The 23,653-nt window shown below is 36.1% G+C and overlaps 1 pseudogene; it reads right to left on the bottom strand.

Moving 5' to 3' along the window:
* Positions 1 to 11,512: 11,512 nt before the first annotated feature.
* Positions 11,513 to 22,865, bottom strand: LOC110258399 (annotated as a pseudogene).
* Positions 22,866 to 23,653: the final 788 nt, after the last annotated feature.

The following is a 23,653-nucleotide window of genomic DNA, read 5'->3' as shown; positions in this document are numbered from 1 at the left end:
CAAATGGAATAAACTATCATATAACTTAGACAAAAATATTATTAGTGAAGAAAATTTTTTTCCTCTGAGTAATTGGTTGCACATTTCATTTTAATTACCTTTACTCAAGTTATGGTGTACCTTGGAGGAATTTGAAGATAAAATAATAATATATAAGCGCTAGGGTGGAACTTTGTAATCATTTATTCTCCACACATCCTTTAGTAAATGCACAATCAAGATACATATAACCAATTAAATCTTCCCAAGCCTTAGAGATAGAACCACCCCAAGGATATAAGGTGAGTATTAGGTGAGAGAATGTGGGTATAAGCTCCTGGCTGGGCACATGAGAGGCATGTGTTGCATCGGAGTCATTTGTGTAAATCTAATATTATAATCCTGAGACTTTTCCATGTAAGTCTCTATTGGATAAGAATGAGCCGAGACTTGTTTTAGTATATTGTTGGATATAAATATTTCTGCTTTTGTTCATGTATATACAATACATATATTACTTAATGTAAACATAATTGATTCAAGTAGATATTTTTTCCTTTTACATTATTATATGTTTTAATAGAATAAACATTTTAATATTGATGAATCCCATGTTTTCTAAAATTATACATGCTTATCCTAAAGTATAAATGGAATTAAAAATGATGCTAAGTAAAAAGAAGCCTGAAACAAAAGACCATATGCTTTATGATTTCACTATATGAAACACCTAGGAAACACGAGTATATAAAAACAGTATATTAATCATCCATTCAGCTGGGAATTGAGTGCAAATGAGCACAGATTTTCTCTCTGTAGTTGTGACAATGATTTAAAATAAGATTGTGGTGATGGTTAACAGCTATGTGAATATAATAATTCAATCAGTGAAATTATATTAAACGGTTCATTTTTATAGTATGTGAGTTATAGTCAATAAAACTTTAGAAGCCATTATACATTTTTTGCTTTTATTCTTAAAATTATTTTATTATATTAATTTACTGCTTTTAAGTACACTTTTTTAGTTTTACAGTACTATTCAGCTTCTTATACTCAAAATACTTCATTATGAGATAATTAATGACATACTGTGATTCAATGCCATATAGTTTTAAACTTTATTAAAGTCCTCTATTTGTATTTTTGACTGACATACTTGGAAACTTGCTTTTGTCTGTTTTTGTGGTTTTCTTGGCATTTTTTGTAGTATTTGAAATACCCATATTGAGTTTCCTGAAGTGTTCACATTTTCTTTAATTCTCTTGAATATGAACATCCTGTAAGGGCTGCTCCCTCTTTATTCCTTTAAGATCTCTTTTCTATGTATGGCTTCACAGTAAGTTTTATACAGAGATTTTCTAAATATATAGTTCTCATCATTAATTCTCCCATGCAAACTCCCATTTCAACTGTCATTATGATATGTGTATTTACATGTTCAACCAGTATCTGAAACTTGATTAAAAGAACAATTTCCCTATTCTGCAAATAAAATTGTGAGTTTCTAGCTTTTCCATTATTTTCAATGATGGTATGAGTCATCTGGATGCTCAAGATTTACTTTTCTTAATTTTATATTTAATCATTCTTAGTCTCTTATCATTTACTGAAAAATTTTACTCTGCAATATCAATTTGAGAGCATATGTCTTTTAAATTTTCAAGGAAATGTTGGTTATAGCTCATTGTGAAATAGGTATGTGATTTCATCTCAAAACCATAGCCTTTTCCTTCCCACCAACACAAAATTAATTAAAATACCATCTGCAGTGTACTGACCTTCTAATGAATTAGCTGTCTATGTCCCTTACCTGCGCTAAAGGCACATCATGAGGAACATGTTCATGGGTTTAGTCAAAATTAGAAATCTTCTTTTCACTCTCTGTGATGTCCTTAATGTGTTTCTGCATGGTATTTTCTGTCTCTTTTATAAAGATGTGAACCACATTGGAGGCAGATTTGTTAGAGCTCTGGGAATCCAAATTTCAGTAGGGGTAGTTAAAACGCTGAGGCTCTTGCCATAGCATGACCAGGAGGGATGTGCATTTTTTTTTTTTTTTTTTTTTGTCTTTCTGCCATTTCTTGGGCCACTCCACGACATATGGAGGTTCCCAGGCTAGAGGTTGAATCGGAGCTGTAGCCACCAGCCTAGGCCAGAGCCACAGCAACGTGGGATCCAAGCCGCGTCTGCAACCTACACCACAGCTCACGGCAACGCCAGATCCTTAACCTGCTGACCAAGGGCAGGGATCGAACCCGCAACCTCATGGTTCTTAGTCAGGTTCGTTAACCACTGCGCCATGGTGGGAACTCCAAGGGATGTGCATTCTTAATTTATGGCCCTGTGCTATGCTCTCACTCTCCTTAAGCATAGGAATGACTCAAATAGACATGAGAGTGTTGGTTGACTGGTTGTGATATAGTTAGTATAGACATCTCTGATTTAATGGATACTTCCTTTCCCTCACATCATGCTATTCCATGCTATTTTCTTTTTTTTTTTTTTTGTCTTTTTTTTGCTATTTCTTTGGGCCACTCCCGCGGCATATGGAGGTTCCCAGGCTAGGGGTTGAATCGGAGCTGTAGCCACTGGCCTACGCCAGAGCCACAGCAACGCAGGATCCAGCCGCATCTGCAACCTACACCACAGCTCACGGCAACGCCGGATCGTTAACCCACTGAGCAAGGGCAGGGACCAAACCTGCAACCTCATGGTTCCTAGTCGGATTCGTTAACCACTGCGCCACGACGGGAACTCCTCCATGCTATTTTCTTACCTCCTTTTAACAGCTTTTGGCAATTTTTTAGATGAATACTCTCCAAACTTTTCTGAGCATAACATCATTAATATAAAAATTGATTCATATATGTTATAAATTTATACCTAAAAGCCCATTATATACACATTAACATATTCAAGAAGTGGAAATTTTTAGAGATAAATTGGGACTAAATCACAATAAATTATGTAAAATTTTATATTATACATTAATGTTACAACTATCTTATCCTCACCAAAATGTTAATAATTATTGTTATTTACCTTATTATGAGCGTTTCAGAGAATATTGATACGGCACAAAATGGTTTCATTATCTTACCCATTTTACTATAAATATTATAATAAATTCTTGTTTTACAATATGTTGCTTTTACAAAGTTAATCATATTGTTCATTCTGCTGTACGTTGCATCACTGGCTTTAAAATCTGTTTCAATGAACATGCCAACAAAGGATGTCACGAGTAACTTTCAAATTAGTTGACATTTCTGTATCTTATGTCCAAGTCCTTATTTAATTCCAGTCAAATTCACTACTCAACCTATGACTTAATGTAGATTTTGTCATAGAATTTGCTTTTATTATGATTGATTACAGTTGATGAGAATTTTTATATACAAATTCTACATTCTTCTGTAAAGCAAAACTTCTTCTCCCAAGACATAACTTATTCTATCACTTGATTTGTAGATCATTAGTGATGGTTAGAAATGGTTCCTGTGTACCTTTCAATAGTGTTTGTTAATAAGAAATGTAGTTTGTTTCATTATAGCTGGTTTACAGTGTTCTGTCAATTTTCTACAGTACAGCAAGGTGACCTAGTGAAAAAAAAAAAAAGAAAAAGAAAAGAAATGTAGTTTGTTTATTGTCATATTGTTCATCTTAGCCATTTTTACCGAATGGCAGAAAACAAGTAATTTCTCAGTGGAATACAGCCTTTGCTCTTTGGTTTTTAGTAAGAAACATTCAAAAACACTTTATACTACAGTTGGTGTAAATTTATAGCCTTCTATTGGTTATCATGTGACTATTAATATTGTAAATAAAATGAGAGAGATTTTTGTTATATATATTTACTTTTTAGTGTTTTACTGATCTTGATCACTAGCTAATATATCAAGGTTCAGTATAGATTGTCAAGTTCATTGTTAATAATGGAGGTATATCCGTATTATAAAATAATGTTTTTTAATAATAATTTTTATCCAGTGTGTCAGTCCTGATACCTCATTGTTCATTTACTTTATGATTTAACTGAAAAAGAGTTCATATTATAGGTAAAATCAGTTTTCCCATTTTGTAATCATTTACTTGAGTTTTAAGGATTAGAATGATCTTCAATCCAAGGTTTATTTGCAGAAATATTTTTAAAGCCCCTAATGAAGTTGAACTAAAATAAAATAAGATAAAATGATACAGTCTTTATGTATCCCCTCCTCTTTACTTTGGCACACATAAGCTATTATACAGAATGCTAATTACTTATTGAATAATAATTTGTCCAAAGCAAATGATCATGAAGAGAAATGCTTTCAACTCATCTGTCTTTGGTTAACTCACACCTTCTTCAGAAACTTTGTCATATGGAGCATAACCACATAACATACAAATTAAATTACTTAAAATAATCAATGTGGTAATTATTAGTAAAGATTATTTGTCTTTTAAAATTAAAAGACATTAAATAGATGTTCTCATTTTTTATACCTAATTGAAGACAGCTAGCTGAAAATGTATTCACCTTCCTTGCACAGTGGGTTTAAGTAACTTTTTAGATGACTGTTTACTTCAGTCTTCTCTTTTGGTTCAGCTATGAATTCTGACCCAATGGAGTATTCCTCCAGGTTCCATACAACTCACATTAGTATCTCTTTACTTCTTAATTAAATATGCACTCTAAATTACTTGCCAGGATAAAATTCTGTGATTCTTGATGTATGACTTTCCTCTCCTTAAATGTTTAATATTCTCAATTTATATTCAGTTTATTATATACATGTATATTCCTTGGTATACAGATTGTGTTTACTTCTTACTTCTGGTTGATTTATTGAGTGAATTTGTCTGCTTTCTCCAATATCCTTCAACTCTTTAGTGTTGAATATACTGTCGTTTGATTTTCTCTGACAGTAATGTGGGTCAAAATATATGTGTTCTAACTTCACATTTATTTTCTGGCAGCATAAGTACTACAGTGAGGATATTATTCCAAGAAATAAAGAAACTATTTACAACTAGTTCTCTAGTGGCTACAATAAGGCCTTAAATAGGTATTGAATTCAACAAGGCTTGAACTTTTCTAGGGCTCATTCTGTATGTCAGGAAACTGTCTTCAAGGATTTCAGAATCTTATTATTGGAAACTGTCCCTGAATAATCCTGTGCTAAGTGTGATGATACAGGCAAACAATAAATCAAACAGTTTTATAGAGTTTGCAAATTTCTCATAAAAAAGGCTATATTTCCCAAAAGAGGCAATTATGTCTTTAATGATAGATACAGATTTCCTACAGAGGGAAGCAAGAAGAAAAATTTAGGCAGAGATAATTATATGTAGGAAGATATGGAAGCATAGAATAGTTTGACATATTAAGTGAACAGGAAATAGAACAGAAAATTAGGTTCAAATAAGAACTTTGAAGAGTCTTAAATATCACTCAGGGCAGTGTGGAATATATTCTGTAGTTAATAGGGAGCTATTGGAATGTTGAAATGGAGACTATGAAGAGAATTGAGTTTCACAAGGTCATAGTAGTAGCACTGTGAAGTGATTATTGCTATTTTAATAATCTAGATAAGAAATGATGAAAGTCTGACCCGAGGCCATAGAGAGTGATGGAGAAGAGGTTATATTTAAATTATCAGGAAGCATTGTGAATATTTGGCAACAGAGTGTGCCTGATTAATGGCAGCATGCATATAGCGGTGAGTTCCAAAATACTGTCTGTAGATTTTCTGCATTAGAATCAAAAGAGGTAGGATTTGTGGAATGTCAGACTGTGAGATCTGGTGGATTATCTCCCCAACAAAACAAACATTTTTTTTTTTCTTTTTGCCATTTCTTGGGCCACTCCCAGGGTATATGGAGGTTCCCAGGCTAGGGCTTGAATTGGAGCTGTAGCCACCAGCCTATGCCAGAGCCACAGCAATGTGGGATCTGAGCTGCATCTGCAACCCACAGTACAGCTCACGGCAACGCCGGATCATTAACCCACTGAGCAAGGTCAGGGATCGAACCCGCAACCTCATGGTTCTTAGTCGGATTCGTTAACCACTGTGCCACAACAGGAATTCCTAAAACAAACATTTGTGTAGAAAAACTTGTGAAGAACAATAGAGTTCCTGGTGTGTCTCTGTGGATTAAGAACCTGACTAGTATCCATGAGGATGCAGGTTCGATCCCTGGATTTGTTCAGTGGGTTAAATAATCTGGAATTTCTGTGGCTATGGTGTAGACTGGCAGCTGCAGCTTAGATGGACCCCTGGAATTTCCATATGCTGCAGATGTGGCCCTGAAAAAAAAAACAAAAAAAATAAATAAACCAAAAAAACAAAAAACACAACAAAGAAAGAAAGAAAAGCTAGTAAATCTTGTTAGGAACACTGAGTCTGGCATCTAAGCCACACCACTGCTTCTTGTTACCCTTCCCTCCCAGTTCTATATTTGGAAGCCCTTCCCTGCTCAACTTGGTGTCTTCTGCTCCAGGAAGTTGTAGTCAAAAAGATAGGGACTCACTTTCCTTAGAGCTTCCAGTTGATGATTGTGGTTTCAGATTTCACCCTGGGAGGCTAAGGCCTTAAATGTTGAAAAAGCTCTAGTCTATGTAGGAATCATGGAAAGGATATTTCCCCACACAACACCTACTTGTAGGACAGAGATTCCACTTGTATGAGGTGTTTAAGGCAGTTAAACTCATGAAAACAGAAAGTTGAATGGTGGTTGGCAGGGGCTGGGTAGAGGAGTAAACGGGGAGTTGATATTTAATGGGTATATCATTTTAATTATGCAAAGCTAATCAGTTCTAGAGAATTTCTATAAAACCTTTTCCCTATAGTTAGCAATACTCTAGTGTGCACTTAAAATTTTGTCAAGAGGATGGTTCTCATGTTGAGTGATCTTACCACAATAATAATCATTTAATAGTTCTACTCCAGTCATGGCAGGCTGAGAATACTAGGGCCCTCCTCAGCAGCTCTATCCTCTGCTTACTTGTTAAGTGGACCTTCATGCCAGAAGGAGCAGGCTGAGATCTGCCAGGCTCTCTCCTACCCCAAGTGCCCACTCATTAGCTCAGGGAGATCATTCTGAGAGAAGCAAGCTTCTGTCCCTTCCCCCAGCTCCTCCAGGAAGGGACAGAAATGACAAATGGGTTCTACCCAGAAGACTAGGTGTACCGTAAGGATGAAGAACTCCACAACTCCTCTTGAAGGGCCTGCCTTTGTTCAGAATGTAGCTTGGAGTGTTCCATGTATAAAGACAATATCAAAACAATGGGGCTTGGTGTTCCCTTTATGGTGCGCTAGAAACAAATCTGACTAGTATCCATGAGGATACAGGTTCAATCCCTGGCCTCGCTCAGTGGGTCATGGATCCGGCATTGCCATGAATTGATGTGTAGTCGCAGATGCTGCTTGGATCCCACATTGCTGTTGCTGTGGTGTAGGCTGACAGTTGTTGCTCCAATTTGACCCCTGGCCTGGGAATTTCCATGTGCTGCGGTACAGCCCTAAAAAGCAAAAACAAACAAACAAAACACCCCAATGTGGCTCTTGTGGAGAGCAATTAAGAGGACAGTCATAACATGATGATACTAGTATCAACAAACCAAATTGCAAAGCAAACAGCAATTTAAGATAGAGAAACAAAGCAAGAGACAAACAAGAAAAACTCTACTGAGTTCACAGCCAACCTTGGGGATAAGGGAAACTAAGAGCATGCCATGGCTGCACTCATGTATGAGAAATCAGCCAAAGGCAAGAGCAGAAAGACAAGATTCTCTAAGCTACCCACATACCCATTAACAAAAGGTGGAAGCTTCATTGTCACAAGAAGCTTACATATAACTTCTAACCAAATACTCTGAAAAATAAGCTACACTGAAACAAGGAAAACTCCTAGGAAGCAAAACCTAAAAATAAAACTGCAGAAATTCCTGATAGTCTAGAAGAGAGTGTGAAAGCCCTAGTTTGTGCACATCTTAGGAATGACTGGGGAGGGAACATCCAGCTACTAGTTTCTGACTAAACTTGGAGTAGAGGTGTAAACTCTTTAAACTTGGCAGTAGCCTCCACCCCCACACACAAACACATCTAGTAGTAAAAGATAAAATTATAACTGGCCAAGAAGACTTAGGCAAAATCATTGACCAATAAGTGGCTTATGATATCTCAGAGGTAGCCAGACTGGAAGATTAAAATCAAGGGGAAAAAAATCTAAACAGGTATATAAGAGACTACACACTGCAGAGGAAATAAACTTCACAGGGTTAGCTCAGTCAAGACACTAAACAAGCAAACAATCACAGGAACATTGATACTGGAAGGGCAGAGTCAGTAGCCAGTGTTGCCACAATATATTAATAAAAATGTTAGTTAAACAAAAATAAAAAATGAAACAAATATATAAAAAAGAGTGTCTTATACTGAAGTATAAGGGCAATAGAAACTGCTTTTGTGAAGACCCAGATTTGCACTAAGCAGAAAAAGACTTCAAAGCAGCTATATGGAAAAGAAGCTGAAAAAGAGTGGATATGTGTATATGCATCAATGAATCACTTTGTTATATGGCAGAAATTATCATAACATTGTAAATCAACTATACTTCAATAAAACTTTAAAAATGAAAAAAATATACTCTCAGAACTATCAGAAACCATGTTTTAAAGAATAGAGAAAGTATAACAATGTCTCATCAAATAGAGAAGATCAACAAAGATATGGAAATTATTTTTTTAAAGAACCAAATGGAAATTCTGGATTCAAAAGTGCAATAACAAATGAAATAATTGCTAGAGGGGCTCACCAGTAGATTTAAGCTGATACAAGAAAGAATCAATGAAGCTGAGTATTATACCTATAGGGGTTCCACAGTCTCAAGAACAGATAGGAAAAAAAGAGAATAAGGAAACATGAACACAGCCTCAGAGAATCGTGGACCATCATTAAGTGCACCCATGTATATGTAATCGGTAATAAATTTTGGTTTCTAGTTTGGACCATCAATCTGATAGTGTCATTTTTTTAACAAGATCATAATATTTTTCCAGCTTTATTAAGATCTAATGGACATAAAATTTGTATATTTAATGTGTACAACGTGTTGATTTGATGGCTTATTGCACAGTGATTACCACCATAGTTAGCTAACATATTCTTCATGTCACAAGATTGCTATTTCTTTTTGGTAGTGAGAAAATTATAGATCTACTCTCTTAGCAACTTTCAGGTATATAATATGGTATCCTTAACTAAATACACCAGGCTGTACTGTACCCTTGATCCCCAGAACTTTTTGATCTTACAACCAGAAGTTTGTAATCTTTGATCAAAAGATGTGTCATATAATTGTGTGTATTATTAAATACTACTCAGCCATACAAAAGAATAAAATATTCCATTTATAACAACATGAATGGACCTGGAGGGTATTAGGGTCTTATTCTTAGTGAGTAAGTCAGACAGAGAAACTCAAGTACTATATGTTTTCACTTAGATGCAGAATATGAAAAAGTAACATAAATTAAAAAAATAACAAAATAGAAAAGACTCACAAGTTCAGAGAATGAACTAGTGGTGATCAGAAGGGTGTAGGGTGGAGAGAAGGGCAAGATAGGGGATTATACAACCTACTAGGTATAAGTAAATAAGTTTCAAGGATGTAATGTTCACCCAGGGTATATAGTCAGTATTTTATAACAGTGATCTTGTTAATTCAATAGGGAGTGCAGGAAAAATAACAGGTTTTAGAAAGATAGGTGATTATTTAGTTTTTATATCTTGGATGCCTTTCAGATATCTAGAGAAGGTACAGTAAGAAGTCTAAAATAAAACTTTGCAGCTCAAATATGAGGAGCGAAAGGAGAAAACAATGTTTCCAAGAGTTTACTAAGTGTAGACAGCAACTACCTGTCCAAAGAGACCAGATAAGCAAAGAAGTGACTTTACCCCAAACCCATAAATGCTTCTGGGACAGTGCTATTGTTGCTGCTGTTGGAACCTCTATCCTACTGCTGGGTAAGAATTTAAGAGTGGGCTCCTGCAAATATTTCTGGACTCTGCAGTTGCTTGATATTGCTGCTGTCAGAACACAAAGCAGAGACACATAGGCTTCTCCCTTTTTCAATATCATATTAATGTCTTCCGCTGATAGACCCAGATAGAGATAAGTTTGCAAGAGAATTTACCAAATGTTATTTTCAGGCTTGCAGTTCTCTACTATAGAGAGGAGACTATAGAAGAGCTCATGTGGGGCTGAAAGTCAACAAACATTCAAACCATCCTTTTGTTTGGTGGCTCAGCACCTATTACATAGCATTTGACCTTTATTTAAACTTCCACAGAATGACAATTGTTTCAGCCTAAGATTCATTTATCCTGCATACATATATAGAAATGGAAATGTAAAAATTCCCATAGGTTATCCCTCTCAGTGTGGTACTGGTATTTTTTCTAATTTAGTCATAATCCCACATGAATATTCGATAAACCCAGAGACTAAATAGTAAATTAACATCTTGATAAAGAAAAAAATTAATTTGAAATTTGTTAACAAATACTAGGCATACACAATTACCATAAACACTTTATGAAAAAGACATTCTTCATTTCTATAATCATTGTTCTACTAATGGCAAACTATTGGAATATTTATTTACGGCTGCCTTCTTTTACTATCAATTATATTCTTCTTTTGTCTTCATCCAAGACCTCTGATGATGGTGATTCTTTACTTGGTGGAGTAAATCAAATTTTAATTTTTACTAGGCTATGTAAATTTTTACACTTTTACAACTTGATATGCAAATACTGTGAGGCATCATAGAGAATCACTTGGACTTCAGACATGATCGTTCCAACCCTGTTGTGTAACAGCAGTCCTAGTACACCTTGATGCCTGGGATCAATCTCCTTAGCTGCTCATAAGCGCTTTTCTATTGAATCAGGGGCACAAGGAGATTGAAATGGCTGGTGAAATTTTACTTTCAGATCAATGGAAAATTGATTTATTCTTTTGTTGGAAAGATTTATTTCATGAGGTCTATGACATGTAAAGGAAGGGACAGGAAACAATAATTATGAATGCTAATAAAATTTAGATTCAACATATTTTAATTAGACATCGGATCTAAGTCTAGTATTTAAATTTCTGTGACAAGTTTGTTAAATTTTATAATGCTCAGTTTTCGTGGATAATATATAAATAATATTCTCCATTTTCATTGTTGTGAAGTTAAGAGAAAATGCATGTGAAGTGCCTCAGAGGTGGTTAGAACTCAATAAGCAGTATCTTATAATCTAATTGAGTTTCTAGCAAAACTTAAAATTACAACATAAATGAATGATGATATATTGGAATGGTCTGCACTTAGATGCACAATTAGGAATGTTTTATTGTATATAGGCTTGTGTAGGGAAAGATTATAATTTCCCAAAGTGTGACTTATGTCTGGTATAAAATCTTATACCTGTGTCTTTGGATGATTACAATAATGGCAACAATGATGATGCCTTTGATGATAGCAATATTTTAGTTAAAAGGTTGATCTGCAACTCACGTGCCTGGTCTTTATTTTTATTATTGCTTTCTTCATATCTTTATTCCTAAATGAGTAGATGATTGGATTTAAAAGAGGAGTAAAAATTGTATAAAACACAGAAAGGATCTTATCTATAGAGACACGGCTGAATGGCCATATGTAGATAAAGATGCAAGGTCCAAAAAATAGTACCACCACAGTACTATGAGCTGAAAGAGTAGACATCGCTTTGGAATACCCACTGGAGGAATGATGCTGGACAGTAATCAGGATGATGCTATAGGAGATGAACAGAAAGATGAAATAGAACAGAGAGTAGTCCACTAAATGTAGTGACTAATAGTTCCAAAGTGTAAGTGTCAGTGCAGGCCAGTTTGATCACCTGAGGCAGATCACAAAAAAAAACTATCCACAACATTGGGGCCGCAGAACGGTAAAGTCACTGTGAAAACCATTTGGCTAATAGTGTGCACAAAACCAGTGGTCCAGGAGAAGAGTGCAAGTCTGAGGCAAACACGATGGCTCATAATATTTTTGTAATTGAGGGGTTTGCATGTGGCAGTTAATCTATCAATTGCCATGGCTACGAGTAACATCATCTCACTTCCACCAAAGAGGTGAAGGAAAAACATCTGGGCCATGCAGCCTTCATAGGAAATGGCCTTATTTTCACTCATTAAGTCACTGATCATTTTAGGAGTTGCAAAGGAGGCCAGAGCCATGTCAATGAAGGAGAGGTTGGCCAGTAGGAAGTACATGGAGAATTTAATTGAGGGTCCAGTTTCACTACCAAGATAATAATGAGGTTACCTAATAAAATGGCTATGTAGATAATAGAAAAGAAGAGAAAAAGAAAATCTGTAACTCATGAAGCTCCGTGAGTCCCAGCAAAATAAACTCAGACACTATGGAGGGATTTTGCTTTTCATTTGTTTGGCTGTTGATATATGCTACCTAAAACAAAATCAAAATAGATTAAAGTCTGTTATTTAAAGTTGAGAGATAAAAACACATTCATTTAACTTTGCTTTCTAAAATCCACTGAAATGTGCAAAATAATCAAAAATATTAAACAACACGGAATCCAAATTTTTTGTAGAATGACAGACATGATTTTCTTAGAAGAGATCATGAGGAATACCTGTCATAAACCAAGGTGTTTGAAGAAGATTGAAGCTGTCAATATGTAACTCATATCTGGACTCATCTTAAGAAAAGTGATTATCTCAGTTGGTGATAGAGTAAGGGATTTCCTTGCCACCTTTTTAGAATTTGAGAAATAGATTTATGGTTCTCCATAGGCAAAAAAGGGGACCTTTCCACCTTGAAATCTATTTCTCCCTGCATAATAATAGTAAGGGTCATGTAAATGAAAGCATGTCACATCGTTTTCTAATTAGAAGCAGAACCAAGAAAAAGGAAATTGAGTAGATGGAATATAGGGCACTGACAATCTAGGAGCCAGTTCTGAAGTTACTACTGAAAGTCAGAGGAACAGAGACAAGGAACATTATGAGTCTTTGAGACACATATCTATGGCTGGCCAAATTGAGAAGACTTTCACTTATTTTTTCCTGATGTGGAAGAAGGATCCAACAATTTGAGTCTTCTCCCATGGGCTCTGATTTCTTCTGGACCTATGGATTTAGTAGATTGGGAGGCACATGCTCAGAGACAGCCTAAGTGGATGCTTGCTGCTGGCTTATAGGTCCTGAATAAACAAACGGGGATCTACAGGGAACATTCCATGTTGTTCTAGATGTGTAAAGCAGACTTCTGCAGAATGAATTTACAAATGAAAAATGCTAGCCAGAAATTTTGAAACAAGATAACAAGGAAGATGTAGCTGATACTTAAAAAGAGATAGTAACACAATACATTGTTTTCCAAGTGAGACCAAAAAAAAAAAAAAAAGAGAAAATACAAAAGACTTTATATCTGACTGAAGACTTAATAAAAATAAATGTAATGTAGTTTAAAAATATTTTGAAATGTTTTAAGAATTCAGAGAAGTACAAAAATAATAAAGGTCTTCACATTTCTGTGATAAGTACTTGTATTCTTGTCATTTTGCTTCATAATATTTAAAGAAAATAAAATTCCTGGTAGAAGTAAAGTTTACTTATCATATTGTTAATTTGTATGTGACTTTTAAAAATAAGTGCTATCCAGTCATAACAATTTTCTATGAGCAGAATTTTGTTTTTACTGATGAATTGCTATTTTTTAATATTTATTTATATATATACATTTTTCTACTATACAGTATGGTGACCCAGTTACACTTACATGTATATATTCTTTTTTCTCACATTACATGTTCCATCATAAGTGACTAGACAGAGTTCCCAGTGCTACACAGCAGGATCCCATGGCTAATCCATCCCGAAGGCAACCTTCAGCATTTATTTACCCCAAGCTCCCAGTCCCTCCCACTCCCTCCCTTTCCCCCTTGGCAACCACAAATTTATTCTCCAAGTCCATGGTTTTCTTTTCTGTGGAAAGCTTCCTTTGTGCCATATGTTATATTCCAGATATAAGTGAATTGCTATTTTAAAAATGGTTCAGTATACATGTACATATCTATCTACATATGACTTTTTCAAGATTATACTGCTAGAAGTAGAATCACTAGTCATTTTCAAATAATTAAATAATGCAAAATTCTCAATAAAAGTTGTATAAATTTATACTACTGCTTCCTCACAAATTTTATTTTTTAGCTCTCATTCTAACAAATATATTTTATTGCGAGAATGCAAAAATGTTCAATATTAGAGATCACTTTATATAAGTAACAATATTAAATAGGTTTGCAAATATCATAATTTTAAAAGGACAACAAAATCAGCATATAACAAATGAAGAGATATTACATTCACAAATTGTAAATATGCCAATTATCTTTAAGTTCATGTATATATATTCAACATACTCCCAATCTGATTCCAAGCAGTATTTTTTGAAAATTGACAGGTTGAATTTAAAATATAGTCTGAAATACAAAAGACCAAAATGGGCCAAGGCAATTTTGAAGAACAAAGCTAGAAGATTTATATCAATTTACAAAGACTAATCATAAAGTCATAAAATAGCTTGATTAGGGCCCAAGGATATAAAAATAAACCAATAAATATCAGAAATAATAGCAGTTTGATTAGGTCCCATGGTTTATTTTTGCTTTTATTTCTATGCTTTGGGAGACTGACCTGAGAAAACATTTGTAAGATTAATGTCAGAGAATGTTTTACCTATACTCTCTTCCAGGAGTTTGATGGTGTCTTGTCTTATATTTAAGTCTTTCAGCCATTTTGAGTTTATTTTTGTGCATGGTGTGAGGGTGTGTTCTAGTTTCATTGATTTGCGTATAGTTATCCAGGTTTCCCAGCAGTTCTGCTGAATAGACTGTCTTTTATCCATTTTATGTTCTTGCATCCTTTGTCAAAGATTAACTGACTGTAGGTGTCTGGGTTTATTTCTGGGTCCTCTATTCTGTTCCATTGGTCTGTGTGTCTGTTTTGGTACCAGTACCACACTATCTTGATGACTGTGGCTTTGTAATATTGCTTGAGCTCTGGGTGAGTTATGCCTCCCGCTTGGTTTTTGTTTCTCAGGATTGCTTTGGTAATTCTGGGTCTTTTGTGGTCCCATATAAATTTTTGGATTGTTTGCTCTAGTTCTGTGAAAACTGTCCTGGGTAATTTGATAGGGATTGCATTGAATCTGTAGATAGCTTTGGGTAGTATGGCCATTTTTACAATATTAGTTTTTCCAACCCAGGAGCAAGGAATATCTTTCTATTTCTTTACATCTTCTTTAGTGTCCTTGATTAATGTTTTATACTTCTCAGCATATAAGTCTTTCACCTCCTTGGTCAGGTGTATTCCCAGGTATTTGATTTTTTGGGGGTGCAATTTTAAAAGGTATTTTATTTCTATATTCCTTTTCTAAAGTTTCATTGTCAGTATACAGAAATGTGACTGATTTCTGAATGTTAATCTTATATCCTGCTACTTTGCTGAATTTGTTGATCAGTTCAAGTTGTTTTGGGGTTGAGTCCTTAGGGTTTTCTATAAAGAGTATCATGTCATCTGCATACAGTGACAAACTGAAAATCTTTTGCACAGCAAAGGAAACCAAAAAGAAAACAAAAATACAACTTACCGAATGGGACAAAATAGTTTCAAATGACGCAATGGACAAGGGCTTAATCTCTAAAATATACAAACAACTTATACAACTCAAACAAAAAAGCCAACAACCCAATGGAAAGATGGGCAAAGGACCTGAATAAACATTTCTCCAAGGAAGATATACAGATGGCCAACAAGCACATGAAGAGATGCTCAACTTCCCTAATTATTAGAGAAATGCAAATCAAAACTACCATGAGATACCACCTCACACCCGTCAGAATGGCCGTCACTAGTAAGTCCACAAATAACAAGTGCTGGAGGGGTGTGGAGAAAAGGGAACCCTCCTGCATTGTTGGTGGGAATGTAAGCTGGTATAACCACTATAGATAACAATATGGAGGGACCTTAGAAAATTATACATAGAACTACCATATGACCCAGAATTCCCACTCTTGGGCACATATCCGGACAAAACTTTCCTTAAAAAAGACACATGCACTCGCATGTTCATTGCAGCTCTATTCACAGTAGCCAACACACGGAAGCAACAAAATTGTCCATCGACAGACAATTAGATTAAGAAGATGTGGTATTTATACACATGGAATACTACTCAGCCATAAAAAATAATGAAATAATGCCATTTGCAGCAGTGTGGGTGTAACTAGAGACTCTCATATTGAGTGAAGTGAGTCAGAGAAAGACAAATACCGTATGATATCACTTGTATCTGGCATCTTAATTTGCAACACAAAAGAACTTTTCCACAGAAAAGAAAATCGTGGACTTGGAGAATAGACTTGTGGTTGCCTGGGGGGAGGGGGAGGGAGTGCAAGGGATTGGGAGCTTGGGGTTAAGGGATGCAAACTATTGCTTTTGGAATGGATTAACAATGAGATCCTTCTTTGTAGCACTAAGAACTATGTGTAGACACTTATGATGGAGCATGATAATTGGAGAAAAAATTATGTATACATGTATATGTAACTGGGTCACCATGCTGTACAGTGGAAAAAAAAATTGTGTTGGGGAAATATCAATTTAAAAAAAGAAATAATAGCAGCAAATAACATAATAAAGCACTTTAGTGGAGAGACAAAAAGAGCTGTTTACCTGTGAGTCAGGAGGGCTGTTCAGTAATAAGTTAGCTGGTGCTGGTGGCTTTTCACTAGGAAAGAGGCTCTTCCTGTTGTCAGAATTCCACAATATCAATAAATACTAGCAGTTGACTTTATCATGTTCTCCCAAAATGCCAGCTTCAATATTCATATTGCTTGGCTCCCAAGATTTGATATTTTAATTTTCTTTTCCAGCTTATTCTTAGTTTTGTTTGGTTATAAAGTAGACTGAATAGCAGGTGAGATGCCTCTCCTAGAACACAGTACAAAGCTGCACACAGAAATATAACCTAGTCTTCCCATGAGATAATGAGAGAAGGAACTTTGATAAATTTTTACTTAGAAGTTTTCCACTAAAGCATGCCTTTTTGACATGTGACTCTGCCTTGAAACATTGTGTTTGCCTTCATGCACTACTTATAGCACAACATAATACAGTTATAGCCTTTCAGAGAATGAGGACCCAGAGCAAGAAGAATGAGACAGCAAAATTCAACAGAAAGTGTAGTCAAACCTTGAACAACAGGAGTTTGAACTGTAAATGTCCATTTATATGTGGAATTTTTTTTCAATAGTAAAGGCTATAGTACTACAAAATTGGCTGGTTAAATCCAGGAATTTGGGATATAAAGGGCCAATTATAAGTTATGCATGGATTTTCCATTAGTGTGGAAGGTCATTGCCCCTAAGCTGCAATGTTCAAAGGTGAACTGTATTGTCTAGATTTAGACACACATATGTAAATGTGGTATATGATACAGATAGATTTTTGGATCAGTAAGGAAAATACTCAGTAAATGATAATGGGACAAATAATTAGCAGTTGTGGATGGTGAGATCAGATTTCCAACCTCACTTCTCATTTGAAAATAAATTAAAGAGACTTGTAAAAGATTTACAACTGTAAAAATAAAACTATGAAATAAGTAAAAGCAAACATAGGTCCATATATTTTAACATAATGTAACCCATAAAAGCATTTTATGCGTAATGTAAAAACTAGAATCATGAAGATAAAGACTAAGAGATTTGACTTTATGAAAGTTAAAAAAATAAAAACAGTGAATAAATGAGATCCTGCTTGGAGCACTAGGAACTATATCTAGTCACTTATGAATGATGTAGCATGATAATGTAAGAAAAAAGAATGTACACATGTATGTGTAACTGGGTCACCATGCTGTACAGTAGAAAAAAAGTGTATTGGGGAAATAACTAAAAAAAGAAAAGAAAAAAGAAAAGAAAAGAAAAAAAAGAAATGAGAATATATTTTCAAACAAGTGAAACAAAGAATAATTATCTCTGATTGTTAAGAAAAGATTAAAGAAACAATGGAAAAGTGGGGAAAGCATATGGATTGGCAGATCATAGAGGTAGAACTGCAAATATCTTTAAACAAAAACAAATGTGCTCAACCTTACTGATACTTGTTTAAATGCAAATTAAAATAGCACAATACATAATTTTATCTATTACATTAAAAAATCAGTTTTGGTCAGAGTGTGAGATGGCGTTTAAGAATTCTCATATCCTACTTTTTGATATTGGCACTTTTTTTTGGTGGGGGTGGAATTTGGCATTTGCATCTTAGGTCTAAAAGTCTTGCAACAGTTTGAATGGAGAGCCTTCAATTCTGGGATTTATAGCCTAAGTTTTCCCCCAAAAAAATTATCAGGAGTGCTCATGTGAAAATTTCTTTAATAACCAAAAATTGGAAAGCTCAATTAAAACCCCTTCATTAATGGAAAGATTTAAACATGGAAATCTAAATGTACTGATATGGAAAAATGTATGATTACATTTTTAAATGTAGTTAAATTTGAAATTATAACATTTCAATGAAAAGTTATACACACAGGTATATAAATTTCATACAAATCTCAGAGAACAATAAAAGCACTAAACTCTAATGAGTGCCTAACTCTGGTATATTAGCTTATAGAGCTCAATGCAGATTCTAATTTTATAAGTTCAAATTCTATATATTTAATAAAGTTGAATTAGATTCTAGTCCTGTATACCTGCTCTCAAAAATGTAGTTGGCATTTAGCTACCAAAACCTTCAAATCAGAGAATCATTTATTTTACATACAGTCATAAAGAAATTTTAAAAAATAATCTGTAGATAACTTGAGACTCATGATAGTAACTATGTTCTATCATCTACTACCTAAAGCATTTGGAGTTACAGTAGCACTGAAAACTAAGGTTGATAATTATGGGTCTGGCAATCAATCATAGATAACCAAGATTGGAAATATGTTCCAAATCATATGTCAACTTTGAATAATGTGGCTTCCCCAAGAAAAGCAGGACAATGTCTCTTGTTCCCTTAACCACCCGTTCTTCCAAAGTGTCATCTGTGAATTACTAGGAAAATTCTTGAAATGAAGGAAAATAAAGGAGATAAATCTATGTGACATTAAAATGTATTGTAAAACTAGAATAATAAAATGATACTTTACCTTCATAAGAGTAGAAAGAATAATGAATAGATGTAAGAAAGCTGAGAGTTCATAAATAGTTGCATATCAAAAAATATACTGTTTAGGATAAGTGTGAACTTATTTGGGAATAAATAAGGCTGGCTAGCTACACAATCTTAAAAAAATAAATTAAGATACTTTAAATATTTCAACAATAACAATTTAAACAAAAGACAGGTAAATATATAAGCAAATATATATGCTTGTTGTATTTTATAATATTTTGTCTGATCAAGATAAATATATAGATAAATACAAATGCTTTGTTACATTATAACATTGAGTTAGGGTTATGTCCAAAGTGGAAAACACAGAATTAAAGGTTAATAGATTTTATTCAGTGCAGATGAATAAGCTTTCTATTATCTGAAAAACATAATAAAGATTGTAAAATGCAATCGTTCAACAGAAGGAAAATAGTCACATATGTGTGTGTGTATATATATATATCCTTAAGATCAAATTTTTATGACTCAAGGATAATTTCAAGAGCCCTATATAAAATAAATAAAACAAGGTGAAATACAAAATGTTTAAGAAAATATAAAAATTATATTTAATCATGTAGAAAAAGTTTAATTTCAGTATAATATAGCTTCAGGCCATACCAAAGTTTTATTGATTTACTTTGGATAGTAGAATTAGACATCTGAGTATATCTTTCTATATATTTTGATATATCACAAATATTCCATAATCAATGTTTCACATTTGAAATTGGCATATTTAAAATAGATATGTTATTTAATTCAAGCATAAAAATATATTTAATTGTTCTTTATACCTTTTGCTTGCTTTGGAAGTTGTCACTGAAAATCACTGAGACTCTTCTAGGATTTTTTCACTTGCTCACATTTTTTTCAGTCTTGTTTTTGTATGCCCAAGTTCCAATAATGGAGAAACCCCTTTTATTTTGAAATTGTGTGAGACAACATGAAAAATGTCTCAATAAATTTGGGAACACTTTTCATTTTATAAATGAAGTCCCTTAGCAATAGCAATTACGACTCCATTAGAAATCATTACCAACCAAACAATATATCCACATTTCCATGTGCAGTCATGAATATAAAAAATGAGAGTCTATTTAAAATGTTGATAATATAGAGTTTTCAAAGGCCCAAAATAAGAATTTAGAAACATAAGAGATATGATTAATTGTATTATATTTCACTATATCATAGAAAATCTCTCTTAAATTTTCATGGTCATAAGCATCTCTTTCTTTAATCCTATCATCTGAATAAAGGTCAAGAGATAAGCACAAATTTAATTACAAACACTGCAAATAACTTATTCCTAAGAGTCACATCCCTCTGATACCTTTCTGTTTTCCTCTATAATTAGTTCCTCTTGGATTTGCAAGCTCTGCTGAAACTGCATTGTTCCAAAATCATTCATGATTAAAATGAAAAAGATTTGCTATTGTTTATATGGTCTCTTCCATGTCAAACAGCAGTTGACTGATTTCTTATTTCTCACATTTGACTGCCTCTGTTTATTACATCAACGAACACCCTATACAACCATTTTGTCAAATTCTGTTGGATTTCAGTAAAAAACCTAATCAGTAGTATCCAAAACTACTTGTTATTGTTGTCTCTGAATTGACAACTTACATACTTATGATTTCACACATTTGTAGCTTAGATGTTCTTGAGAAAATAACGTAACCATTAAAGGGTCGATGTGTTATTTACAAATCTGCTGCAAACATTTTTGTACATTTCTTAAGGACTTTCTCTTATGTATATATCTTGCAGTGGAATTACTGGATCATGGGGTGAGCGTGTCTTTTAGAAACTGCCAGGAGTTCCTGTGTGAGGATGTGGCTTTGATCCCTGGCCTTGCTCAGTGGGTCAGGGATCTGGCATTGCCATGAGCTGTGGTTTAGGTCACTGAGATGGCTTGGATCTCATGTTGCTCTGGCTGTGGTGTAGGGTGGCAGCTGTAGCTCCAGTTCAACCATAGCCTGCGAAACTCCATATGCTGCCAAGTGTGGCCCTAAGCAGCAAAAAAAGAGGAAGGAGGCAAGATGGCAGAAGAATAAGAGGACAGGTTCACCCTCTCCCACAAACACTTCAAAAAAACACATCTACATGTAAAACGACTCACACAGGACATCAACTGAATGCTGGCAGAAGAACTTAAACCTCCAAAAAGAGCAGGAAACTATTGACATAACTGGGTAGAACAAAAGAAAGAGAGAGAGAAAAGGAATCAGGATGGGAGAAGCATTCCTGAGAGGGAGCTGTGAAGGAGAAAGGCAGCCCACATCCTGGGGAGCCACCTAACTGATGGAAAGATCAGCGGAGTCAGAGGGATCTCCAAGATGCCAAGGGAAGTGCAGCAGCAGATCTGAGAACCAAAAAGCAGAGTGAGAGAAGCACAGATCATCTGAACCACTGGCACAGATACCACAGCCTGAGAAGCTTGGGTGGGGGCTGGGTGCTGAGACTTAGACTCTGGAGGTCAGTCCCTGGGAGCGGGCTGGGGTTGGCGGTGTGGAGACAGCCTAAGAGTCAAGGGAGCAGTGTGCTGTGGGCAGGGGAAGCAGTACACTAAGGGCTGGGGAGTGGAAAGCCATGGCAGAGGGAACACGGGAGAGATAAAGAGCCATTGTTGGGGAGGGGAGAGGAGAAGGGGCTGGCTACTACCATTGAAAACTCCTTCTGCCCCAGCGTGCAAGCCTTGCCCCTGCAGGATTGCAGAGGGTGGAGCTTCCCCAGCACAGCACCCTGCCCTGTGGGAAGTGGAGAAGCCACCCTACAGGCCGAGTCCTGAGTCTGGACCAGAGAGAGGCCGCTCAACATGTGGTAGCACTCCTGGCCCTGACCTGACCTAGGGAAAGCTCTGCGCCACTCTGCATCAATCTGGGCCACCTTGCCCTGCCCTGCAGGAAGCCATGCACTGCTTTGCAGCACTCCAGCCCAGCCCTGACCCGCAGGAATCCATGGGCTGACTCGGAGGAAGCCATGCACTGATCCGCATCACTCCAGGTTCCCTCACCCTGCAGGGAGCCACGCTGCCCACCCTAGATTGTGCCTCTCAGGTGCAGCTTCTCACGACCAGAAATCACTTGCTAGCCTACCATAGACCTGGTGTCTCCAGCAGTGGGAAGCCACTTACTAGCCCGTGGTGGGCCAGACCTTCAGGTGGTAGGAGCAAACCACTGCAATTATCCCTGACCCCCAAAGTGAACATGGCCTACCACAGCTAGGGATGTCTGAACAAAAATCACTTGCCACCCCAACCACTTCAGAAGGCATCACAGACAAGGACACTACAATGGAACACCACCTGATGTTGCTCTCACTCCCCCAGGAACACACATGCACTGCAGCTACCACTGCCAAACGTTCTGGAGGGACCTAGATGCTTGATCACTGTCCCTTCTTAGGAACCTGCAACTAGAGCACCTTATTCAGCATATCCTGTGGGGGCTAAGCAGGACCAGGCACTTCTTGCATGATTTATAGGTGGTGAGGGCAAACTGCTGCAGTTATCTCTGACTCCAGAGGTAGCAGTGGCCAGACACCATTAGGGGTTGGTGAACTAGCACCCCTTGCAGCCTCACTCACCTCAAGGGTATCATAGAGGAAGGCATTGTGACCGAATCGCCTATTGCTGCTTGTGCACCCTTGTGAACACACTGGCCCTGCTGTGGCCACTGCTGAATGTTCAGGGCAGTACCCATATGCCAGACCTCTGTCACTTCCCAGGATCCTACAACTAGGAACAGCCTGTGCAGCACCTCCTCTGTGGGCGACATAAGACGGATCACCTCATACATGGCCTATAGATGGCAGAGGCAAACCACTGCAGTTATCACAGAAGCTAGAGATGATCATGGCCCACTCCCACTAGGGGTCCTTGAATAGGCACCACCTGTGGTTCCAGTGACCTCAGAGGAGGGCATAGCCATCAAACACAAGCCTTTATTGCTCTCACCCCCCTGGGAACTCACACACCCTGCTGCAGCTTCAGCCAAATTTTCTGGTCACCTTGCAGATCCTTCTAGAGCTCATTACCACTGCCCAGGGCCCTGCAAATAGGAGTAATGTGTGCCACCTTCCTGCAGGTCTCTGCTTCTGTTGAGAGCCCAAAGATCAGGCACTGAATGCTGGCCCTACCCATTGCCCCCTTCTCCCTGAAAACATCCAGGGCATCCTGGGGATAACAGACTGCTCACACCAAAGAAAGAGACAGCAAAGATTCAAACACCCACACCAAAAAAAAAAAAAAAAAAGTAACCCCCCCAAAAAATACAAAGGGGTATTCTTGCATAGAAATAGACTTACAAGACTACAGTTTGGCTTCCCCAAATTCACAGGGAAAACACACACACACACACACACACACACACACACACACAAGCAAGATGAAGAAGCTCAG

This window comes from Sus scrofa, unplaced genomic scaffold, assembly GCF_000003025.6.
Source record: "Sus scrofa isolate TJ Tabasco breed Duroc unplaced genomic scaffold, Sscrofa11.1 Contig1966, whole genome shotgun sequence".
NCBI classification, from domain to species: Eukaryota; Metazoa; Chordata; class Mammalia; order Artiodactyla; family Suidae; genus Sus; species Sus scrofa.
Note: the sequence above shows the minus strand (reverse complement) of the source record. Positions and strands in the feature narration are given on the sequence as shown.